The sequence below is a fragment of the Amblyomma mixtum genome, chromosome 2 (genome assembly GCF_055824585.1).
Source record: "Amblyomma mixtum isolate Tamu chromosome 2, ASM5582458v1, whole genome shotgun sequence".
NCBI classification, from domain to species: Eukaryota; Metazoa; Arthropoda; class Arachnida; order Ixodida; family Ixodidae; genus Amblyomma; species Amblyomma mixtum.
Window position 1 is genome coordinate 153,858,066 of NC_143013.1, and position 26,413 is coordinate 153,884,478.

General features: G+C 44.7%; 1 long non-coding RNA gene and 1 pseudogene across 3 annotated transcripts; both read left to right on the plus strand.

Moving 5' to 3' along the window:
• Positions 1–14: 14 nt before the first annotated feature.
• On the plus strand, positions 15–26,401 carry LOC149361321 (uncharacterized). 3 transcript variants are annotated; one of them, XR_016288943.1, is made up of 5 exons: positions 15–266; positions 15,397–15,444; positions 18,913–19,090; positions 24,649–24,753; positions 25,548–26,401. It is a non-coding gene; the product is annotated as an uncharacterized LOC149361321 (long non-coding RNA). The 3 variants fall into 3 exon arrangements; XR_016288941.1 differs by lacking the exon at positions 15,397–15,444; XR_016288942.1 differs by lacking the exons at positions 15,397–15,444; positions 24,649–24,753; positions 25,548–26,401 and having other exon boundaries at positions 18,913–19,903.
• LOC149361322 (uncharacterized) lies at positions 288–1,219 on the plus strand (annotated as a pseudogene).
• Positions 26,402–26,413: the final 12 nt, after the last annotated feature.

The following is a 26,413-nucleotide window of genomic DNA, read 5'->3' on the forward strand; positions in this document are numbered from 1 at the left end:
TTTTTCAGGCTGAGGCTCGTGCTTCTCAAGTGAACTGCAAGTTTCCAAGGCCGTGCTGCTGCCTGGTCGAGGAGCGGGCGTCTATCATCAGCGCATCGCAGACTTGACTGAATCAACGCGCCTGCCATCTATGCAAGTTTAAAGAAATCAGCGAACCATTATCACTTCCTCGGGGGGCGGTGTATTCGTCGGAGCATTTTGGTCATTCTGGCAGCAGCGGCGATGGCGTACGGACTGGACCTAATCAGCTTCCTGCAATTTCTCAGGTTGGTTGAAATTTTTCTTATAAAGCTTCCTAGACATAAACCTGATTGTCTCGTCGCTGCTGCTGCCACAAGTGTCCATTTTTGATGTCGTAGAACTTTCTTTGGTGTGCTGTTTTAGTTGTTGGCCTTCGCCGTTCAGCTATGCTGAGAACTGAGCAGGGCGCCCTAGGGGATGTTGCAAAGGCTCTGGAAAAGCAACCTAGCACTACCAAAGAAGTTGTGAAGGTACTTACCGAACTCGTAGTCAAGCTAGATGCATTCGCCACAGAAATAAAAAAAGATGTAGCCAAGGTTGATGCTTCAAGTACTGAAATTCACACTGAACTCGGTGGCATTCGTAGCTCTATTGGGTTTATGAATGATGGATTTGAAGAATTCAAGAGGGATATTGAGCGTTACAGGGTGGAACTTGCTGGAGTGAAGGCCGAAGCTGAGCAATGTCGCGTGGCAAACGAAGAGGTGAAGGAGGAACTTAAACAGGCAAGGAAGGAGATAATAGGGCTGAAACAATATAGTAGAAGCATGAACCTTGAAATCCGGTCGCAGATAATGAAGACCTAGACAAGGCCGTTGCGGACATTGCAAAATGTCTGGGCACAAGTGTCACTGACGGTGACATTGACGTAGTGCATCGTGTGCCTTCGAAAGATAAGGAGAAACCTAACATTGTGGTAAAGTTCTTCTCAAGAACTGCTCGTGAAAAGTTGTTGTCAGCTGCCCGGAAGATAACTCTGAAAGCAGATAGGCTGGGATTTGACACAAGCGACCTCGTGTACATAAATGAGCATTTGTGTGTCGAGAACAAGGTGCTGCTGGGTAAAGCTCGAAAGCTCAAAAAGGAGAAAAATTGGAAATACGTGTGGGTGTCGCAAGGAAAGATTTTAATGCGCAAAAGTGGCAACTCTTCAATCCTGCATGTTACCTGTGAGGCGGACCTGGCGAAGGTCGCTTAAGCGTTTTTGTTATCAGCACATGGACTGCCAAAATAGAACGTTGCTTGACAAGTGTAACAACTGGAAACATGTGAATATGACTTCTCTTGTTTGTGTTTTTCGGCATAAAGATTTTGACACTTTGACATTTAAAACAGCTGTTTACTGCTTCGTCATCTCAACCCTTGTTTCTGCTTGCGATGCTAGACTAGCCATTAATGAGGTTTGTAAATGTCTGTGTAATGGCTGTACTAGGAGTGCCTGTAGTGCCTTTTTCCTCTATGTAGATTTAAAATTTACTGACTTTTGTGACGTGCCCTGTAAAGTGTACAACTTTGGCACAGACGTAGTCACAAGAATTGTTTCTGTGCCATGCTATCAGCATGCCCATTGCAGTTTACATTTGCATTTTTTCAAAACTTCCTTTTTTCAACTCTTTTGGCTTCTTCGCAGTACCGTTAATAGATTGCAACATACCGTGTCTCTGAGGTCATGGCATCAGTGAACGCTTCAAGTTACGATTTCTTGACACCTTACGAGCTGAGCAACCGTTATCAGATAAAAAGCAGTAACATTTCGTTTCAGCATCTGAATGCTCGATCAGCTCGAAACAAAAGCGATGATATATGCGCCTTCCTTTCCAGCTTTAGCTTTACGTTTGACGTTATCATGATATCTGAGACATGGTACGATAGCCTCTGCTGTTCTTAATCTACCTGAATGCTCTACATTTTTTCTTAACCGGAGCTCTAAAAGAGGTGGGGCGTTGCGATGCTGTCGAAAACATTTTTAAAATGCGAATTACTTGACAATTTCTGTGTGGTAACCGATGACTACGAGGTTCTTACCTTAAAATCTAATATTCCTTGCTTTTTACTGTCACATACCGCCCACCCGGCGGAAGCAGTAACAAATTTCTCCATTTTATAGACGAGTACTTCAGCTGGGTAAATGATCATAAATACACACTCATATTAGGCGGGGACTTGAACATAAACTTGCTTGAAAAGTCAACACTTCAACAAGAATTCTACACTATACTAGAAACCAACGCATTTTTCGGTATCACAAATCAACCAACACGCATTACGCCCGAAGTATCAGCGTTACTAGACACCTTCATTACTAATGCATGTGATGAATTGTCAATATCCGGTGCACTGGCAGCTGATCTTAGTGATCACCTGCCAATTTATTTAATTACAAATCTCATAGTCCCCCATAACAAACCTGCAGAAAGGTTTGCTATGCGTATTCAAGACATAAACCAGACTACTTTACAAACATTTTACGAAAAATTGTCGCAAATAAATTGGAGCAGCGTCTACGAGGAAACCCACGTTGATGAAGCTTACGGTATTTTTATAGCCACCTATAAGCAGCTGTATTGTGAGTCTTTTCCATACAAAACCAGAATGTCCGCTTCGAAGGCACGTAAGCCGTGGATAACTAAGGAATGCCTAAAGGCGATACGAATTAAAAACACTTTTTAAACGCTTTCTAAAAACAAAAGATATTGACGATCTAAAGAAGTTTAAGGCTTCGAGAAATAAAGCCAACAGTATCAATCGGCAAGCCAAAAGAAACTACATGAGTAACCATTTTAACGACGATGTAATGAAGCACTCTGATATTGTTTGGGGGCGACTCAATAATTTGCTGAAATCAAAAGAGAAGACTGTACTAGATGAAATAGTCACAGACGGCACTCACTTGTCCGGTTCTCAACTAGCAGATGCTTTCAACGATTTCTTCGTGTCCATTGCAGACAGCACGCAACCAAACCAATACCTCAACAGCTTGAGTCAAAAGGTCAGCCAAACCGTGTTTTTAACCCCTGTTACAACTAACGAAGTTCTTTTGGTCTTACAGTCGGTGAAAAATAGTAAAAGTAAGGACATAGACGACCTCCAAATACTTCCAGCGAAGTATACATCCCACATACTTGCTCTAATATTAGAACACATAATAAACTTGGCATTTTCCTCTGGAACTTTCCCGAAAAAGCTACAGATTGCCAAGATTACCATCATTTTTAAAGGAGGAGGCGCTAATAATTTCTCCAACTACCGCCCTATATCGATCTCGCCAGTTTTTTCGAAATGCTTCGAAAAGCTTTTACAAGTGCGCATTACAAGCTTTATTAACAAACACAAAGTCATATCACCTTCCCAGTTTGGTTTTGTCAAAGTAAAATCAACGGAAACAGCGTTATTAATCATGAAGGAAATTATATTAGAGTCATGTGAAGAAAAAGAACTAACTCTCGGTGTTTTCGTGGATTTTTCCAAAGCATTCGACTCCATAAATCACCAAATATTACTTCATAAACTTGAGCACTATGGATTTCGCCGCACATTTCTTCAGCTTTTAATAACATATTTAGAGCACCGCCAGCAATGGGTTGTAATTAACAATTCTTCATCGCACTTTAGATCCATTCATTCTGGCGTGCCGCAAGGCAGTATTCTTGGACCTACACTGTTTAACATCTACATTAACGACATTGTGAACATTGACAACAGCGCTAAATATATAATGTATGCAGATGGTGTCAGCATATTTTTAGGGCTAAAACACTTATTGACTTGACATTAAACGTTAATGAAACTCTGCGCAAACTGGTCGAATGGAGTACTGAATCTTTGTTGAAAATTAACGCTACCAAAACTAAAGCTGTACTTTTTAGATCTAAGAACAAACCACTAGAACATTTACCTGCACTAACGCTTGGTTCTCAAAACACTGAAATAGCGCCGTCAGTAAAGTGTCTAGGTGTGACACTGCAGTGCAATCTTTCATGGGACATACACATCGACAATCTGGTTAAAAAACTTGCAAAATGCACAGGCATGTTATACAAAGTCCGCTCTTTACTACCTCTGAGTGTCAGACTGTTAGTTTATAATGCACTATTTCTATCTAACCTTTCATATTGTCATCTGGTGTGGGGTACAACAACATGGTCAAATACATATCGGTTACAGAAATTTCAGAAAAAGGTCATTCGTATCATTGCAAATGCCCCGTTTACTGCTCACACTCAACCTCTTTTCGCATAATTAAAAATAACTCTATTAACGAACTATATAATCTATCGCTAACTAAACGATATGAAAGAAAACGGAAAAATCAAGACGCATTCTTTGATATCACAGCTAACTTACGGCCGAAAACTAATTACTACCCAACGCGTAACAATGACATCTGGTATGTGCAATCCTTCCGTACTAATTATGGTCTTCAAATGCTGCGACATATAATTCCAATTCTTCTTAATCGGCGCAATGAGCCCTAAGGACCTAACGGTACGGTTTTTTTCTTCCTGCAAGTTTTTTTCCTCCTTTATCCCGTTTTCTTTTGTGATTGTTATCCTTAGTTCATTTTCCGGTGTCTTTGAGCGTTGCGTGTTAATCTTGCAGACTTCAACTATCTATAATTTCAAGAGGATATTCACTAACCTTTATTGAATGATATTTACCTATGCACTGTAGTCTTTTTTATTGTTCTGTCCGTGTTCTGTTGCTGCCGGTTTTTATGTACGGGGGTGCGCCCCTCTGTCAAGCCAGTCATAGGCTTTTTGGGTGCACCCCCTAACATCCCTGATGTTTAAATAAAGGTATTTGTATTTGTATTTGTATATTGTTTCGTTCATTCGCATCAACAAGTTTTCGGATCTTGAGAAACTAACATAACCATGTCTGATACAGGTTTCGTGAAGTGTTCCGATTTTTTTGAAGTCCAGAAGTTCTTTCAGTATCAAACAGGCAATTCATTTCAGTTTACTCATGTTAATATTCGCAGTATACGGAAACACTGGGACCATTTTTGTGCGTTAATTCACCCTTTTCACTTAAGTCTTGACGTCATTGCTCTCACGGAAGTGAACGCTTCGTCAGACGTGTTACTACAGTTCTCGCTGCCAGGCTACCAGTTATATTCTTACACTCGTTTACAAAGAATGGGAGGAGGAATCGCAGTTTTTGTTAAGGATTCTTGGTCCGTTTCTGAAATTAGTGTTGCTTTCACTCAAGCAGAAGTAGTTGCGCTCCGCCTAAGTACACCTTGGTTGTCGCTGGTTCTTCTCACAATTTACCGCCCTCCGTGTTGTAACGGTCGAATCTTTTTAGCTGAGCTAGATTTTGCATTATCATCGTTCTCCCGCGAAGAACACGTGTGCATTATCGGTGATATGAATATCGATATTTTACGCCCCACTGTGTCAACGGTCGCAGATTATCTGGACACTTTATCAAAGTGGGGGCTAGCGACTACAATCCACAGCCCTACACGTGAGGAATACTTAGCTGGGCAGCTGGTCGCGTCTTGCATCGACCACATCAACGTGCGTTCTCAAAACCTGTCGGTGCGGTCTGCTGTGGTTGAGGTCAAGCTTGCAGACCACTATTTCATTTGTTGCTCGTTAACAGATAGTTCCAGCCATCCTGCATCTATGCACAGCCAGCAAAAGGTCTCAGTACTTGATTATAAGCGTCTTGACGAAAGAATAGCAAAGCATGATTGGGATTCTTTTATACACAGTGTGTCCCCTGCGGACCTATATGATCGGTTCGTCGATGTTTTTCGTTCACACAAAGCAGAATCTTCCCGCATGGTGAATGTTAAACAACGAAATTTAGACAATAAGTGGATGTCTCCCGCAATATTGGCAGCCATTAAAGAGAAGGATCTGCTCTGGGCTCGCTCAAGACGTGCCCCAAACTGTTCTCAGTTACGACTGCAGTTTAAACATGAACGAAACCGTGTTAACGCCATGATCCGTCTGGCCAAGCGCAACCACTTTAGGTCTCAGTTTAATGACGCACGTTTTAACAGCAAGAAAACATGGTCATTGGTGAATAGTCTGAAAGGAGGGAGCGCTGCTATCTACAATGATACATATTTCATCTCGCATTTTCATAAAGATGGACAGAGCATTGCGAATGACTTCAATAATTTTTTTTCTCTGGTCTCTGGCGCATCTCGAACCCCTCCTACCGACTGTCCTATGCCTCTCAGTGTGATGGAATCTGCTTTCCTTCCTGATATTACTGAAAGTGATTTAAGGTGTATACTTTTCAGTCTTAAACGTAACAAATCTCCTGGTCATGACGGCCTCACGATTTCTGAATTGTGCAGAAATTTTGAAGTAATTAAAGGTGTTCTACTAGTTATCCTTAACACTATCATTTCTACTGGTATAATACCTGCTTCAATGAAAACTGCTAAAGTTATACCTTTGTACAAGGGTGGCTCCAGAAACATTATGAGTAATTACCGACCTATCTCTATTCTACCATGCATTGGCCAAATTTTTGAGAAGCATCTATTACTCACCATGACGAATTTTTTGAATACGCACAGTGTTCTATCACCTTGTCAGTACGGCTTTATAGCAGGAAAAGGAACAACGGTTCTTCTTGAAGAATTCTCTGACGTGCTAAATTCAGCTTTTGATAAGAATCAAGTCGCATGTTCTCTTTTTCTGGACGTTAGCAAGGCTTTTGATAGCATCTGCCACGTTCTTTTGCTTGATAAACTTTCTGCGCTGGGATTTCGAGGTTCGTTTTTGGAACTGCTTACTAACTTTTTACAAGATAGGCGCCAATATGTGTCGATTTCAAGATTCCATAGCGATTTCACGGCAATTACCTCTGGAGTCCCGCAAGGTTCTATATTAAGTCCTTTATTATTCAATCTTTACGTTAACGACCTTGCTAACAGTGTGCCATCTTTACTGTTTCAGTATGCTGATGACACTGTTATTGTTGCATGTGCAAAGAAATACACTGATGCTGTTACAGCATTACAGATAGCTGCTATTAAAGCCATGGACTGGTTTAAATTTAATCTTATTAATGTTAATACTTCTAAAACAAAACTGATCTGTTTTCATAACCCATTAAAACAAGTTGAATTAACTGACCTTGTTTATTTGCATACTTCCTCTTGTCTTAATTGCAACTGTGTACCAGTTGAATATGCGCATTCGGTTAAATATCTTGGCCTGACCTTCGACAGTGATCTCTCTTGGAAATCGCACCTTTCTTTTGTTTGCCAAAGGCTTCGTGCTGTATCGTGTGTCCTGTATAACATTAGATATTTTATGCCTTTTTCTGTCCGTAAATGTGTTGTACATGCTCTAGCCTATAGTGTACTTAGGTACGGAATTACTGTTTATGGTCACTGCACGGTTCGCTGGCAACATAGGGTGAATTCGCTTTTGCGTTTGCTTCTAAAGAATATTGCTTACGACCTGTCCATTGGTAATGACATTGATATTTTTAGAAGACTAAAGCTTCCAAGTTTTAACTCTTTATTAACAGAAACTATTGTGCTAAAACACTTCTGGTACAGTCAGTTCACCGTTCCATATGTCCCTGCTCGGGATTTAAGACCAAAATACCGCTACTGCATTCCTCGCTCCTCAACCCGGTATGGTAAGCGCACACGTCATTACTATGTACCTGCCTGTTTCAATAGCTTGCCTCCTACTGTACTCCGCATGAAAACTAAATACACCCTGAAAAAAACTTTGCGGTATGTCTCCGTGTTGCTTCCTGCCCCGTAGTTATTTCAGCTATTTACTGTATTAAATTCAAATCACTGTAATCTGTCTTGATGTTGTAATAGTTATATATTTGTTTCATTCTGTTTGGTGACCATTTTCTTTTTTTGCAAAGTTCATTGCAACGTCTCTATTTTCCTTTGTTTTGCCAATGTTAGCTGTCTGCCAGGCGCTGCCACTCAAGCCCTTTGAGGCTTTGGTAGGCCTGATTTATGTTGTCTGGCAATTGACGTGAATAAAAGTTCTATCTATCTATCTATCTATCTAACCATGAAGCAGACCAACTCACCTGGTTTTCATTTAAGACGAGCCTCACCGACGTTTTCGACCGTCCCGCCATGGGAAACTCCGCACCGAGTAACGTCTCTGTGCTCGATCTCAGCTACCGGCCGAAATTTTCACGAGCTATATTGAAGACTTCGCTGACTTGTTTAAGCGCGTCAACCCTTCGATGTCCGAGACAGACAACGTTAACCACACTATTACAGGGATCACCGATGACGCTTTTCATATGCTCCTGGCGAAGAACCCTACCTCCGTCAGGACCCTAATCCAGCTGTGCCAAAGCTTTGGCCAGTTATGGAAGCAACGCGATTCTACGCGGCAGTCTGGTGCGTTTACCGAGGGTATTGCTGGCTTGTCCCTTGGTCCCTCGTTTTCTGAGCCATCCCTGTTCATGCAGCCCGTCAAAGATTTCATTCGGTGAAAGTCACGCGCCAGCGTTCTCTTCTGCATAACGTTCAAGACTCTGTCTGCCCTAAGAACGACCTAGGCCCTCCCTTTCGCTGACTATCCACCGTGTTGTTCAGGAGCAGGTCGCTACAGTCCCATCCAGCAGCCGCTTGCTCCTGTGGCAGCAACGCTCACCTATGCTAAAGCCGTCAACCGGACTCTGTGCTCGCTAGCTCCTCCCGCTTACTGCAGCAATCCTGCCTAATATGCTTCACCCCCATCCATTCCACCGCCGTCAGCCTCGTTTCCTCGCACGCGACGACACCCTACGAACCCTTGGCGCACCGCCGACAACCGACCCATCTGCTACGCTTATAGGCTTTCAGGCCAGGTCGCACTTCTTTGCCGTCAGCAGTTCCCTCCGTCTGGCGATGATGTGCGCCCGTGCGGATACAATCCTGAGCCACCTTTGCCCAGTGGTTCTTATCGCTCGTTCGTGCCTCGCTCACAGTATCCGACTCGTCGCTCGCCTTGCTCTTGCCACCGTTCAATTTCCTGATTGTTCGGCGACCGGATATCCACACAGAGCAAAACTGAATGCCGCAGTACGGGAGGCCACAACTGCGTCTTTTGCGAACCCGTTAAGTCTTCCTTTTCCTCCGGATGATGTGATCCAGGCTGTTGTCGAAGGCGTCCCTGTTATCACGCTCGTTCACAGGGGCGCTGCTGTGGTGGTGATTAGTGACTCTCTTCGCCGCTCCTGTTGACGACACTCCTGCGTGACTTATCACTCCGTACGGCCAGCTCGCAGTGCATCCACCCCATCGGAGCCTGCACCGCATGTGCTTCTATTCTATCAACGACGTAGCACAACCCATCGAGTGTGTTGTGCTACGTGAGGGCTGTCACGATGTCATCCTCGGCTGAGACTTCCTCTCAACCAACAGTGGACTGACTGATTGTGCCTGCGCTGAACTTGCGCTATATTCCGTGTGCAACATTTCCTTGCGCGACCTGCCTGTGAGCTCCGATAAGCTTCTCATAGCTGCCGACACCGACATCCCTGCCTTATCTTCTGCCATCATTCCGCTCCGATCGGACTCTGCCCTCAGCAGAGCTGCACTCTTCACACCCAGCGCAGCTGCCACCCGCCATCACCGTCTCGGATTCCATTCGCCGTTCTCACGATTTCCGATGGTCACTCTGCCATCCATGACTCGAACCCTTTTGCTTGCCCGTCGTCTTTCCTTCGCGGCGAATGCGTCGGCCGTATCGAAGAACTGGACCCTGCTCTTGTCTACGAGTTCTGTGATCACCGTGTCTTCCCCAAGGCTGTTGCCCTGGCCTGTTGTGAGACTACGCCCATTCGCTTGCCTTCGACGCGTTTCATCGCGCCATCGCTGCCGACCTTCCGCCCACTCAACGTGACCAGCTACTGACACTTCTCGAACGCTTCCGGATGTCTTCTGACCTTCCCCAACCTTCTTTGGACCGTACGCTGGCCGCCTCTCACGAAATTTACACAGGTACGCACGCCCCCTTCCGCCAGCGAATGCACCGCGTCTCTCCACTGAGCGCCGCGTCATCCACGCCAAAGTCGACGACGTGCTGCAGCGCGGCATCAGACAGCCGTCTCACAGCCCTTGGGCCTCTCTTGTTATCCTGGTGACGAAAAAAGATGGCTCCATCCGGTTTAATGTGGACTACCGCTGTCTCAACCAGAATACATGCAAGAGTGTTGATCCTCTACCCCGAATCGACGACGCACTGGGTTGTTTGGTGGGATTGTAGGTGGATTTAAAATAAGGTGGACAAGGTGGATTGTAGCTTATACATCGGTGATTCACATTAATTTCGAAGTCATTTCATTTCGCGGCTCTTGCCGTAAATTCTTCTTTTTGCTGCTACAATAAATAATTTGGGTGAAATCTGAACATCTCGCAATAAACAAGTTTTTCATGCTTAAGCAGCGCAGTAAACACGGCAAAAGGAAGACTGGAGACGACACGAACGCTAACAAATGGTTATCTTATTCTGAGAAAGTATATAAAGGCGAAGGACAGAGTAAAGCACACAAGAAACTGAAGAACAAAGATTAAAACCTAGAAACCATACTGCTCATGTTCACGGTCGTCCACTTCTACCTTAAACACCGCTCTCCGTGGCCAACGCTCCGCGGAGCGCCTCTCGCGGGCGCCTGGGGAACTAGCGCGCAAGCGCAGTGAGAGCTGTAGGTGGAGCCTTTGCTGCGTCGTCTGCTTAAGCGCGGCGGCGCCGCCAAGGCGCGCTTGCTGTGCGGTAAAGCTGACGTTGCTCTTGCTATGCGCACGAAAATCGAGAGTCCGGCATGATCTGCGAGAGGCGCAGCAACTACGCTTGGTTCTGTGCAGCAAGTGGTATATCGGTGGCATTTGCTTGTCGTGTTTTCTTTTTTTTGTGTGTTTTTTTCATGCTATCACAAAACTAAACGCTGTCACGGGCAAAACTTGCTCGATCTCTGAGCGAGGTCTCCAAGCTGTGGTGACATTTCCAGAACTTATTTGCTCAGCTGCTTGGTACCGAGCAGCCTGAATACGCCCGCGACTCGCACTATTGCTTTCGTCAGCTCAAAGTTGGCATCTGCTAAGTCACTGATCAATGCATTGCGCCGTAGAGATTGATGGAAAGCGACTATGAACGCTATAGCAGTGCACCGGCAGAAATTGGGAAAAACTGATAGATAAGAAGGTAGACATGCTTTATTGGTGAAGTGGACAGCAAATGCGAAACTCTAAAGACAAGAAAAGGGACGGTTAATGGGCTTCTTGACTTAGAGTAGGCAGTTAACGAAGAATGACCGTGACAGCTTTTAACAGCCGGGATGAACGAAAGCACATGCACTCTTGCGATGACTTTGGCGCTGCTATGAATCGTCTAGAAGATGGCGGCATCTCCGCCAACTTCGATCACCGCCCTCATCCTACCTGGAAGAGCTCCGCGTTCGCCCTGAGTTCCTCCCATGTCTCCAAGTTCTAGATAATATTCAAGTCCGCGGAATGCGGCGGCCATTCCAGCACGGCAACTCAATGCCACTGCTGGAAAGAGGAAGCCAGTTTTGCCCGTGACAGGCCTTGCTTTTGTAATCGCACGAAAAAAAAATCACGAGAAGCAACTGCCACCGATATACCACATGCTGCACAGAACCAAGCGCGGTTGCTGCGCCTCTCGTTCATCATGCCGGACTCTCGATTTTCGGGCGCGCAGCAAGAGCAAAGTCAGCTTTACCGCAAAGCAAGCGCGCCTTGGCGGAGCCGCCGCGCTGTAGCAGACGACGTAGAGGAGGCCCCACTAACAGCTCTCACTGCGCATGCGCTCTAGTTCCCCAGGCGCCCGCGAGAGGTGCTCCGCGGACCGCTGTCCACGCAGAGCGGTCTTCAAGGTAGAAGTGGACAACCGTGTACATCACAGTCGAGTCATGACATCTTTGTCAACAAAATTCGAAGACTGTCTTCTAATAGTAGAATGCATTTCCATATCTTCTGGACCTCACACAGTTGCCGAGGAAGCCCATCACCTTATCTACAAACTTGACAGATGGTGAAGCAACACACTCATCTCCTTCCATCCTCATCAATAGGCCTCCACCGGCCCCCTACACATTCGATCAGGGTGATCAAACAGACAATTTGTCTTTTCTAAGGGGAGGAAGCAACCGTAGTACTCACTGCAATGCAGTGCGAAGTTGTAGGACCCCGGTCTTTTTTTCACCCATCTGCAATGTTCGAACAAATGCTCATTGCTTCCCCCACATAGACAAGACAAGTCTCCTGTTTAATCAACCTGAAAGAATTCGTAGGGAGCTGGTGGAGGCGTTTGTGATCAGGTAGGAAGCAGATGAGTCTGTTTCTTCACCATCTATCAGTTTGGCTGATAAGGAGTTAGACTTTCTTGGCAACTATGCGCGGTCCAGAGGAAAAGCGAGTGCCGTCTACTTTGAAAGATAATCTTCAAATTTTGTTAAAAAAGGTATAATGGTTTGACTATGGTGTGAATGCACAGTTGGGTTTTAGGTTTTATTCTTTGTTGTCTTTCTTTCGTCCGGTTTACTGCGCTGCTTAAGCATGAACCCTTACCAACTATCCCAGCTTTTCGTCCTCGTAAACAAATTTTTGCATTGTTTATGTTGAATATCGATGAGCCAGAAGAAAGTAAACAGCATAACAGGGGTAATATCAACCCATGTACATCCCTTACCATGGATTATTCATTCATTCAATCATTCATTATTTTTCCAGGAGAGCTGGAGGTTAGCAATCTTGTTTCCCGCTTCTAAGCCGAGTATCGTTTGACTTTTTTTGTGCAACTGAAAGCAATCGTCTTATTTGCGAGCTTTTCAACAGCGTAGTTCGATTTAACTTCTGGAAAGTATCTGTGGTGAGGGACGAAGTTAACAATTCACTCCACTGAACATTTCCAACGCAGTTTTATTCATCTTGAGATATTTCATGAGGGGCAAAATAAAGTTCTTTAAAAAGTTACTATATTCTCTCGTTGGGCGAACTGTGCTCTTATGTCAGTGAAAACCCCATATAAGAAATTCTACAAAGTGGATATATATATATATATATATAGGTTGCGAGAGCATAAAGTTCTTGACTGCTTGCAAGAGTATATAGCGAAGTATACGCTTTGCTAAAGGAGACATATTTATTCGACTCGACGTTTTGGTCGGAAGACCGATCTTCTTCAGGAGTGATATTACTTTGTTAATGCGTCCCCTTCATATATATCCGAGTATGTATGCAACTCGATTGACAAACAAATGGTACACTCCAACACCGAAAATAATTACGCCTTGCCGTCATTACGATATAATCTGCGAATGCTAGTAAACAAGTTTAATAACTCGAATAGATGTCTGTCGCTTTTCCAAAAAATGCTTGGAGACCTTGTTCTTGTGAAAGAATGTTTTGCAACATAACCTCCCGCTTTATATTGAAGTTTGAAATTTACCTGTGTTCCAAATGCACAGAAGCCTGCGTGAGTTCCTGTCTTTGTATTTTTTGCATCTTTTTCTGTATTTTTATTTTTCCTTTTTTTCTTGCTTTCATGTATGTTACTGTTCGTTGTTTGTTTTCTGCTTAATAACATAGTATGAGTTATCATTTTAGTTATCGTTTTTAAATGCATGAGAACTATGTACGATGTGATGTCAACTGCTGCCAAGATGTAGGGGCAGTCGCCTCGTCAAGCTGCCACTTGGAGCAGCCTTTTGCGACTGCCACATCCTTATTCCAAGGAAAATAAATATTTGATTTGATTTCACATATGTATGTATGTATGTATGTATGTATGTATGTATGTATGTATGTATGTATGTATGTATGTATGTATGTATGTATGTATGTATGTATGTGTGTGTATGTGTGTGTGTATGTGTGTATGTGTGTGTGTGTGTGTGTGTGTTTATGTATGTGTGTATGTGTGTATGTATGTGTGCGTCTATGTATGTGTGCATCTATGTATGTGTGTGTGTATGTATCTATGTATGTATGTATGTATGTATGTATGTATGTATGTATGTATGTATGTATGTATGTATGTGTGTATGTATGTATGTGTGTATGTATGTATGTGTGTATGTATGTGTGTGTATGTATGTATGTATGTATGTATGTATGTATGTATGTATGTGTGTGTGTGTGTATGTATGTATGTATGTATGTATGTATGTATGTATGTATGTATGTATGTGTGTATGTATGTATGTGTGTATGTATGTATGTGTGTATGTATGTGTGTATGTATGTGTGTATGTATGTATGTGTGTATGTATGTGTGTATGTATGTATGTATGTATGTATGTATGTATGTATGTATGTATGTATGTATGTATGTATGTATGTATGTATGTATGTATGTATGTATGTATGTATTGTGTTGTGTTGTGTTGTGTTTAATGGCGCATAAGCTACTAAGGCTATCATGCGCCAAGAACAAGGTTTAGTAAAATTGGCTCGAGCAAAGTTTGAAAACAAAGTGTATAAAAACGGTGGTGTAAAGGGCCTAAAAGTTATTTTTATTACCTGGCTGATTAAATACAAACACTTTAGAAATAGCTGTTTGCAGAAGCTTTTAAAAGTTGGTTAACCTCCGTGGACATCCTTGGCTTGTCAAGGATCTCGAGGCCACCAACTACTCAGATAAAAACCTCAGCCTCCTTCTCAGGACTGAGAAAGTGGCTGAGGTGTATCGTTTTAAGTAGAGAAGCACAGGGTAAGAACATTACAGTTTTTGAAGAACACCGGCTTCCTTTAAAAAGCTAAAAACATCAAGCATACTAACAGGTGCATGTTCAGCTAAAATCAACGCTGGATGAAATGGGATATGTTCTTTGTAAAATGTAGCAAAATATTTTTCCTTACTGATTCAAGTTTTTTGCATGATAGTAGTATGTGGTTTACTGTAAGTTCATGTCCGCATTGCTCGCAAACAGGTTTGTCTTTCTTTGTTAGCAGGAAGTTGTGTGTGAGATGAGTGTGTCCAATACGGATACGGCATAAAATAACTTCGATGAATCGTTTTTGGTGTGAGCATGATTTCCATTCGCCTAGGATGGGTTTTACTAAATGCAGCTTATTATTTCTTTCGATGTTCCATTGCGACTGCCATTTATTCCTTAATTTGCACTGCACCAACCTCATACCATCTTTGTAAGGAATGTACACTTTCTTTATTTCTTTGTTCCGAGCTTTTCCAGCACATTCATCTGCCTTCTCATTGCCAGATATTCCAATGTGACTGGGAACCCAGCAAAATTTTATGTCTTGTCCCTGTATTGTGGCGCTACTTATTTTGTGTATGATATCACCAATTAGTGGTGTCACTGCATTTCTATGGTGAAGTGAGGTTAGTATGCTCAGAGAATCAGTGTAAATGATACTGTTCTGAATGTTCTCATTTATTATTTTTTCTACAGCTAGCAATACTGCGTAACTCTCGGCGGTGAAAATGGATGCACACTCAGGTAGCCGTACTATTTTTTCCCAATTATTCTGAACTACAGCACTTCCAACGTAGTGCGCCGATTTTGATCCATCGGTATAAAATGCTTCGTATTCTCTGTATTTTTCGCTTAGTGCTAAATACTCTTGTAATATCTGTTCATGCGGTGTATGTTTCTTCTGAAATTGTGTTAATGTGAAGTCGCACACAGATGGTAGGCAGTACCAAGGCGGGAGTGGATCACGTTTGCGGGCAATATTAGGCAATGTGTCCATTATATCTAGTTCTTGGCATTTCTGTTCAAAGCGGAGAAGAAGTGGCCTGATTGCGAGGGGTCTGTTGGTAAATAGTGTTCGGGATGGGCACTTTGTAACGAGTGGGTAACAGATGTGTTTAGGCTGGGAACGGATCTTTAAAATGTATGAGCATGTGAGCGTTGTTCTTCTGTCTGCAAGTGGTGGTTCATTGGTTTCTACGTACAGGCTTTTTATTGGTGACGTCCTGTATGCACCAGTTGAAAGGCGCAATCCCAAATTGTGAACAGGATCCAGTCGCTTCAAGTACGATGGCCTAGCTGATCCATACACTATGCAACCATAATCTAGAATGGAACGTACTACAGAGCGATAAATGTGTAGAAGGCATACCCGATCAGAACCCCAGTGTTTGCGTGAAAGGACTTTCAGTATGTTCAGTGCTAGCGACGCCTTCTTTTTCAGTGCGTTTATGTGAGGCAGGAAAGTAAGCTTTTTATCGAAGGTTATGCCTAGAAATTTGTGTTCCTTTTTTAAAGGTAGTTCGGTTTGGTTTAGGTGTAATGTGGGATCTGTGTGCAAGCCTCGTTTGAGTGAAAAAAGTAAGGCTACTGTTTTCTGTGTTGAGAACCGGAAACCATTCTTGTCTGCCCATGTTGCCATTTTGTTGATTGTAAGCTGTACTTGTCGTTCGCATGTGGATATATTGGAAGATGTGCACGCTATCTGAAGATCATCAACATACATGGAGTACATAATGGACCTTGGGATTATTTTTCTAATTGAATTCATTTTTACAACGAAGAGAGTTGTGCTTAAAATGCACCCTTGAGGAACTCCATTTTCCTGAATGAAGTCCCTCGAAAGGGTCGAGCCTAGGCGGACATTAAATGAGCGGTTAGACAAAAAGTCTTTAATGCAGTTGAGCATTCTGCCACGGATGCCGAGCTCAGCTAAGTCCTGGAGAATCCCGAACCTCCAGGTTGTATCATATGCTTTTTCTAAATCAAAAAAGACGCTAAGACAGTGTTGTTTGTGTATAAAAGCTTCCCTGACAGTATCTTCAAGGCGGACTAAGTGATCTGTAGTGGAGCATCCTTTTTTAAATCCACACTGATGGATATCAAGCAGTTCACAGGATTGAAGAACAAAGGTTAGTCTTATATTTAGGACACTTTCGAAGGATTTGGCGAGGCAACTGGTTAAGGCTATGGGTCTATAACTGCTAGTAGAGGTTGGGGGTTTACTAGGTTTAAGAAACGGTACAATAATAGCTTTCTTCCAGGCTTCAGGTATTTTCCCTGACATCCAAACTGTGTTGAAGAATCTTAAAAGTGCTTCTATGGCAGGCTCAGAAAGATGTGCAAGCATTTCATAATGTATATGGTCGGGTCCTGGAGAAGTTTTTTTTCCGGCAGACAGTACTCTCTTGATTTCTTGGAGGGTAATTAGACTATTGTATTTTTCATTTGCACCTCCAGTTGTTGGTAGCCTCTGTTTTTCAGCTGTATTTTTGTATTTTAAAAAGGACTGCGTGTAGTGTGATGAACTTGAAACTGCAGTGAAATGTTCCCCTAATATGTCTGCCTGTTCCTCTATGCTTGTTTATGTGCCAGGTGTTGTTAAAAGCGGAATTGTGAATGGTGAAAAGCTACCGTTTAATTTCCGAACCTGCTCCCACATTCTTTTAGATGGGATCTGACTGTTGATAGATGAAACATAATTCTGCCATGAAGCTTTCTCGGCACTGCGACGGACGTACCGAGCTTTAGCTTTTGCCTTTTTAAAAATTAAGAGATTTTCATGTGTCGGATACCTACGGAATTTGCCCCAAGCTCTGTTTTGTTGTTTTTTAGTTTCTTTACATTCTTTTGTCCACCATACTTTATGGTTTTGTCGCGTCACTCCTGACGACTGAGGAATAGCTGTGAGTGCGGCAGTTATGATACAATTAGTGAACTTTTCGTTTATCTGGTCGATGGAGAGATTATCTAAAAGTATATTTTCTAAATTTGCCTTTGCTCTAAAAAGTGACCAGTCGGCGAGGTGAAGCTTCCAGCGCCGTGGCCTTGTGGGGATTATTTCTGGTGGGGATATTAAAGTGATTAGTACAGGGAGGTGGTCACTGCCGTATGGGTTGTCAATGATATCCCATTTAAAATCATTAAAAACAGAAGGTGAGCTAAATGACAAGTCTAAAAAGGACATTTTCCCCGAGGTAGGGGAGCAGTAGGTGGCTTTTCCTGTATTTAAAAGACATACATTGTTTGTGATGATAAAATCTTCGATTATTTGACCCTTAGAGTCACAGCGCTCGCTTCCCCAAAAAGGGGAGTGAGCGTTGAAGTCCCCAACTACTAGATACGGTTCTGGAAGTTCATTGATAAGTTCATGTAAATCGTGGACTGTTAATGTAAAATGTGGAGGAATATATACAGAACAGATAGAAATTGTTTTATGGCTGACAACACTGACCGCAACGGCTTCAAGTTTTGTTTTGAGTGTGATTTCTCGAGCAGGGACGCCGCTTTGTACGACAATCGCAACGCCTCCAGATAGTCTATTTGCGTGCTCACGATCGCGTCTAAAAGTTTTATAATGTTTCAGGATATTTGTATGTTGTGGACCTAGATTTGTTTCTTGAAGACATAAGACTACGGGCGAGATTGACCCTAGGATATCTTTTATGTCATTGTAGTTCCTCAACATTCCTCTACAGTTCCACTGAACTAGAAAAGCCATATTTATGTTTGGGATAGGAACGATTGGGAGTTTACTTATTTTCTGGGGCCGTTATAGTGGCCCTGCCTTTTTTCCGCTCAAGAGAGCTGTTCCGCCGCTCTAAAGCAGGCGGACTGTGGGATACGTCCATCACCTCGCGACAGGTGCTGGACGACCGCGGGGAAGGCGCGCGTGTGTGAGTGTCAGGTCTCCCCCGACGGGGGGAAGTCCTGCGGGATGTCGACCCATGGGCCGGCACTCCCTGGCTTGGAGTTGGCAGAGCAGCTTTCGCTGTCCCTGCCTGGGGCGTGGGTGGCCCTGCTGCAGGCACAGTGACACTGGCCTCGGCAGGTGCCGGAGTGCTGTGTGGTGCTACGCCCCTGCGCACCACATCAGCGAAGTTTGGTTTTGCTGAGAAGGAGAATGTATTTGTAACTGCAAAACGCCTTCTGGCTTCTTTAAATGAAATGTTTTCTTTTGTCTTTATGGTAATGATTTCTTTCTCTTTTTTCCAGGACGGACACGCCCTGGAGTACGCAGCGTGGTCGCCTTCGCAGTTTGCGCAGCGTAGTGCTGCGTCGCATTCCTCAGACTGGTGGTCCTTTGATGCGCATTTCGCGCAGGTTTTGCGGCCGCGGCAGCTTTGTGAGCCATGGCCAAACTTCTGGCAATTGAAACAGCGACGGGGATTGGGTATGTAGTGTCTTACGTTGACTTTCAGGTATCGTACTTCGATTGTTTCGGGTAAGGTGCTGGTGTTAAATGTAAGGACCATGTGTTTAGTGTCTATTTCCTTGTTATCCTTGCGGATTTTGATCCTGTGGACGTCTATTACATTTTGTTCGGATAGTCCTTGAAGCATTTCCGTTTCTGTTAGGTGGATAAAGTCAGCTTCGGAGATAACGCCTTTGACTGAGTTGAGGGATCGGTGGGGAGTCACGGAGACAGAGATGTCCCCTATGGAATCGATGTTTGCAAGTTTCGAGCACTGGATGCTCTCGCGTAGTTCGAGGAGTAGGTCGCCGCTTGACATTTTGGATACCTTGTAGCCAGGCCCTAAGGTATCTGTTAGGCATTTGGTAACAAGAAATGGGGATATGATACGGGCTTGCTTTTGTTCACAGTTACTGTGTATAACATGAAACTTAGTGAAAGTTGGTTTCTTTTTCATGAAAAAGTCTGATGCTTCGTTCCGCACTCTTTTAAGAGAGCGATCGGGTTTGGAAAGGGGGGGAGCCATAAAAAATTGATGTTTTTCGGTCATGGTGCCAGCCACCCACCATGGAGTCCAACAAGGGGACGCGACAGGAACTTGAAAGAAAGTCCTGCCCACGCCAGCTGTACACCTTAACTATAACCTAATATGACTCAACTCAGGGTAGTTGGTCACACACGGTTAACCCTCGCCGCCAGGAAAATGAGGAAAAAACGAAGAAGAGAGGAGGATACAGGAAAGTTGTAAGAAAGGGAATAGGAAAGTGAAAGATAGAGGGGAGGACAGGAAAAGGCGACTGCCGATTTCCTCCGGTCGGGTCAGGCCGGAGGTGCCGTCTGCAGGAAGCTGGGGCCAAAGTGGTATGTTGCCTCCGCCGAGGGGCCTTAAGGGTCCAAACGCTCGGCATCGGCTCAACCACCAGGATCCCCTTTTCCCCGGACACGGCGATGCCACGCACGGCTAAGCGCGGATGCTCGAGTCCGTGGTGACGCATTGTTCACCATCATCCCCCTGCGGGGATGTCCCTGCGGATGCTCGGGTTAACCCCGTGGTGTCGCCACTCACCAACGTCTGCATGCTGCAGACGCCTCCCTGCGGGGAGTATGTATGTATGTATGTATGTATGTATGTATGTATGTATGTATGTATGTATGTATGTATGTATGTATGTATGTATGTATGTATGTATGTATGTATGTATGTATGTATGTATGTATGTATGTATGTATGTATGTATGTATGTATGTATGTATGTATGTATGTATGTATGTATGTATGTATGTATGTATGTATGTATGTATGTATGTATGTATGTATGTATGTATGTATGTATGTATGTATGTATGTATGTATGTATGTATGTATGTATGTATGTATGTATGTATGTATGTATGTATGTATGTATGTATGTATGTATGTATGTATGTATGTATGTATGTATGTATGTATGTGTGTATGTATGTATGTATGTATGTATGTATGTATGTATGTATGTATGTATGTATGTATGTATGTATGTATGTATGTATGTATGTATGTATGTATGTATGTATGTATGTATGTATGTATGTATGTATGTATGTATGTATGTATGTATGTATGTATGTATGTATGTATGTATGTATGTATGTATGTATGTATGTATGTATGTATGTATGTATGTATGTATGTATGTATGTATGTATGTATGTATGTGTGTGTGTGTGTATGTATGTATGTATGTATGTATGTAGGTATGCATGCATGCATGCATGTATGTGCGTACGTGTGTACGTGTGTATGTGTGTACGTGTGCGTGTATGTGTGTGCGTGTATGTGTGTGCGTGTGTATGTGTGCGTGTGTATGTGTATGTATGTGTATGTGAATGTGTATGTCTGTGTGCGTGTGCGTGTTTGTGTGTGTGTGCATACATACATAGATACATATTGTCACATAGTTTTGACTGCAGTGCTGCGAGAAGCAAAACAATGAGAATTGCTCCTAAACGAAGCTCGTTAATTGACCTGACTTGCGCCCGCAATGAACTTAATCACTCGGCGGTGGCGTAGCAACAAGCGTGCTCGGCGATCGTCTGAACAGAATGCCCACCGCTCTCGGCCATGCTCTTTTTAAAGCTGATGGGGAACTTTCGAGATAAAGCTTGGAAAGTTACTAGAACATTATGGGACAACGTAAAATCGGCTTCGACTGGATGCGATCAATCGAGATAAATCTAGGCGCGTCTTGCATCAAAAACAAAGCCATAAAGCGGCGTGCCCGCAGCTTTGAAGAATGAACAAACAAAAGCTACACGCATTGGCGGTGTTACTCCCCTCTCAAAGAAGCATCGACCCGATGCTTTAGTACATAAAGTGGCCATAAACAACTAAAATGGAGTGTGTAAAAATAAACGCTAAGTGTGTAAACACAACGTGCTTTAGCGCGCGTAATAGGGCTTTAGACGGACGACATGGACAACTTCTGGTAGTGCGCGGCGTCGCTGGGATGCAGTCATTTGGTCAGGGAGGACTTCATAGTCCAGCTGATCTAGCCGACGAAGGACCTTGTACGGGCCGAAATAGTGGCGCAAAAGTTTTTCACTCAATCCGCGGCGGCAAATGGGCGTCCAAACCCCGACTCTGTCTCCTGGCTATTATTCAGTGTTGCGTCTTCTGAGGTTGCAGGGTCTGGCGTCGGATCGCTGCTGTTCTTTGATCCGAAATCTGGCATGTCTTCAGGCTTCTATTGCGTGTTAAAGGTAAGGGGCGTCAATGTTTACTTCGGTAACATGTTTGCCCACTGTTTGCCGTGGCCGTGGCCTCCCTGCCATGGACGAGCCTAAAAGGCGTCTTCTAGGTGGTCTCTCGCACCGCGGTGTCGTATGCGAAGACGATGTAAGGCAGGGTAATGTCCCAGGTCTTGTGTTCCGCATCGACATACATGGCGAGCATATCGGCGATGTTGTTGTTCAGGTGCTCGGACAGTGCGTTAGTCTGCACTGTCTGGCTGGTTTGTGGTTCACGCAGGATGGCATGCGTCAGTTCCGCCATGAATGCTGTTCCTCTGTCCGTGATGAGCACATTGTGGGCGCCGTGTCGCAGAAGAATGCACTCTATGATAAATTTGGCGACTTCTGCTGGTGTTCCGTTCGGTAGGGCTTTTGCCTCGGTGTAGCGGTTCAGGTAGTCAGTTGCTGTAATGATCCAGGTATTTCGAGATGTTGGCTTCGGTAAAGGGCCAAGCAAGACCATGCCGATCTGCTGAAAGGGCCTTGAGGGGGTTCAATGGGATTCAGACATCGTGCTGGTCGGGTCGGCGAGGTCATTCGTTGCTGACAAAGTCGGCAGGGTTTCACATACTGTGCGTCATCGGCAGACACTCGTGGCCAGCAATACTTGTCTTGAATGCGGCGGAGGTTACGAGAAAACCCGAGATGTTCAGCTGTCGGTTCGTCGTGTGAAGCCTGAAAAAATTCTCCGCGCAGACTTGCAGCTACAACAAGAAGGTAGGCTGTTTTGTTTGCTGCAAAGTTCTAAACAAGGACATCATTCTGTAAACAGAACGAAGACAATCCTCTCTTGAACGAGGTGGCGGTGAAGAAACCTTGCCTTCCAAGTACTCAATGGGACATTTTAGGTCGGGGTCCGAGCATTGCTGTTGTGCAAAACAGCTGGAGCTGATGGGTCCCACGAAGGCGTCCTCATTGTCGCCTGGCTGCTCTGCATCTACAGGGGCTCGTGACAGGCAGTCGGCGTGAGAGTGCTTGTGTCCGGAGATCTAAAGGACGGTGACATCAAACTGCTTCAGGCGCAGGCTCCACCGAGGGAGGCGGCCAGCGGGGTCCTTTAAACTGGCAAGCCCGCACAGCGCGTGGTGATCGCTGACCACCTTGAACGGTCGTCCGTACAGGCAGGGGCGAAATTTCGACGTAGCCCAGATGACAAGGCACCACTTCTCTGTTTTCGAATAATTGGCCTCGGCTTTGGGCAGGTAATGTCTAGCGTATGCGACGAATTTCTCCACTCAGTCACTTTTCTGACCGAGGACAGCGACAAGGCCCACACTACTTGCGTCGGTAAGAAATGCAGTCTCGGCGTTTTCATCCAAGTGCCCGACGATCGACGGGGACTGTAAACGACGCTGAAGTTCCTTGAAGGCTTCCACTTGCGGCGCTTCCCATTTAAATGACACGTCTGTCTTTGTACGGTGTGTCAGTGGCTCGGCGATGCGCGAAAAGTTCTTGACAAATCGTCGGTAATACGCGCGCAGTCCAATGAATCTGCGCACAGCTTTCTTATCGGCCGGTGGCGGAAACATTGCGACAGCAGCTTTTTTCTGCAGCTCTGGGCGCACTCTCTTACAAAAATGCTTCTTGAGACAGTGTTAAAGTCATAAAACAGACTCAACACGCCATTTTGAATTTTTGTTGTGACCAGTGTTGGTGAATTATTGAGGCCGAGTTGAAACTCGTTGGAAGAGTGGCCACGTGCTAGAGTTGAGCATTCTCAATAAAATTGCTGCATTGCGTTTATGTTGAATTCATGTTGAAATTACGGGGGTGAATGAACACATCAATCCGAATCATGGCTGGGGTAAAAAAGCAAAAAATCTTGGGAACACATTCGTATTGTGCCAGATGGACCGACTACCAATGCAATTTTGGTTTGGTGTGGTTTGGTTTGGATTATTGGGGTTTAACGTTACAATGCAACTCAGGCTATGAGGGACGCCGTAGTGAAGGGCTCCGGAAATTTCGACCACCTGGGGTTCTTTAACGTGCACTGACATCGCATAGCACACGGGCCTATAGAATTTGGCGTTCATCAAGTTTCAGCCGCCACGGCCGGGATCAAACCCGCGTCTTTCGGGTCAGCAGCCGAGAGCCATAACCACTGAGCCACCGCGGCGGGGCTCAATGCAATTTTCGGCGGTATATTCATATTTATTGCTGCAATTTCTAGTTAATCTGAAGCCGTCATCCCCTGTGACATTTTTCTCCACACATACGCAAAAACACACAAACACGAGTGTGTATATGCGTACATACACCTAGCCTCACACATCCATCATATAAAGAGCATAGAACAGTACTGCACACGAGGCTATAGCATGAACAGAATAAGAGTTCATCTTACGATCTTAAGTGCAACCTCGGTTTCGCCCTTATATAGTCTTACTCAGGGGTGTCCGGAAGTTGGAGGCGAAGACAACGACGTCATCAAAATATACCAGACAAATCTGCCGGTTCAGGTCTGCCAGCACTGTACCCATTACTCGACGAAACGTCGCTGGTGCGGAACAGAGACCAAAGGGCATCGCCTTGAACTCGAAGAGGCCGTCTGGAGTAATGAACGCGGTCTTCTCGCGATCTCTTCTTTCCACCTCAATTTGCCAGAAACCACTATTGAGGTCCATCGATGAGAAAGAGTTAGCGCTGCGGAGCCGGTCCAGTGTGTCGTGGATGCGGGGGAGGGGGTAGACGTCCTTCCTTGTGATGTTGCTCAAGCGACGGTGATCAACGCAGAAGGGAAGTCTGCCGTGTTTCTTTCTCACTAGGACAACCGGTGTGGCCCAGGGGCTGTTTGAAGCTTGGATGACATCGTCCAGAGGCATTTCTTCCACTTGGTCCCGGATGGCTTGTCGTTGTCGCAGCGAGACTCGGTAAGTGCTTTGGCCTACAGTTCGGGCGTGCTGGTCGGTTACAATGCGATGCTTGGCAATCGGCGTTTCTCACACCTTCGGCGATGACGAGAAGCACTAGCTGTAGCTTCGAAGGAGACTGCGGATTTGGTCGTAACTGTTCGGAGGCAGGGCTGGGTTTTATTTGAAAGTGCGCGAGTTCTCTTGGTCAGGCGAATCTTTTACGGATGGGTCGGAGAGGGCGAAGAAGTCTCCTACGTCGGATATTTCGTCGAGGGAAGCAATCGTCGTTCCACTGCGAACCTGCCGGTATTCTTGGATGAAGTTAGTCAGCAGTACTTCGGCTTTTCCATTGCGGAAATGTGCGATTACTCTTGCGATGCCGATTCCTCGGTGGAGAAGCTACTGCATGCTCCCTTCGATAAGGCTTCAGTCTTAATCGCTTCCCTGGCGCCTACGGTGACGATGACGCTTGAGCGGGGTGTAACAGGATGGCCTCGTCTGTGGAAGGTGTGATCAGCTTGGATCGCAGGTCGATGATCACCTGACGCTTTTTAAGGAAATCCATGCCCAAGATCACTTCGCGGGAACATTGCCGTAGCACCACCAAGGTCGTGGGACAGGTATGTCCCTTGAGGGTCACTCGCGCTGTGCATCGTCGTCATGAATTAATAAGGCGGCCTCTGCCGTGCGAATTTACGGGCCGTCCCTAGCGGTCCTTTCTTTCCTCAGCTCCGCAGCGAATAGTTCATTCATCTCTGCAGCGGTGGTAGCATAGAAAACGTATCGCCTACTGATCCCAGAAATTGTTACAGGTACTACGTCGTCAACGATAACAGGAGCACTGCCCCGTCACCGCAGTATGCCGGTCTGCTACGCCCACTGACTGGCTCCCGGAAACCTCGGGTCGTTACGTCACCGAAAGGCAGCTACAAAAGGGACCCAGAAGCGTCGACTACCGCATTCACTCTGCAGCGGTGGTAGCATAGAAAACGTATCGCCTACTGATCCCAGAAATTGTTACAGGTTAGTCTCCATTTTTCATTCAGTTTTTAAATGGCTGCCACTGCTGCTGAGTGAAGGGTGTTTTTTTTTTTCTGCACGATGGATACTTGTTTCTCATGTAAAGTTTCACTGACTGATGACGAGGTTTTCCTAACATGTGCAGAATGTAAATCTTGTTACCACATTGGCACCTGCTCTGGTGTTGCCGAAAATGCCTGCAAGAAAATGTCGCAGGCCACGAAGAAAGCTTGGAAATGTCCAACCTGTAAAGCGACAAAATCTCGTTGCAGCAGCACTGAGGCAACAGTAGACCTTGCCCAAGAAATTGCAGAGATTCGCCGCATGCTTGCAGAAGTTTTCACAATCAAAGAGAAACTGGAAACACTCGAGACTATAAAAACAACTGTGGATGACATTGAGAAATCCGTAGAATTGATGTCAACAAAATATGATGAAGTCATAGCACGTATGGAAAAACAAAGTGCACACATATCCGGTCTTGAAAAGCGTGTGGAAAAGCTCGAGACAAAGTTAAAAGAAGGGAAAATCGAACAGCTGAAAAGGGAAGTCAACAACCTTGAACAATATTCAAGGCGACAAAACCTTGAAATCCACGGTTTGCAGAAGCATAACAGCGAAAACCTTCTAGAAAAGCTGAACCTTTTGGCTAATGATC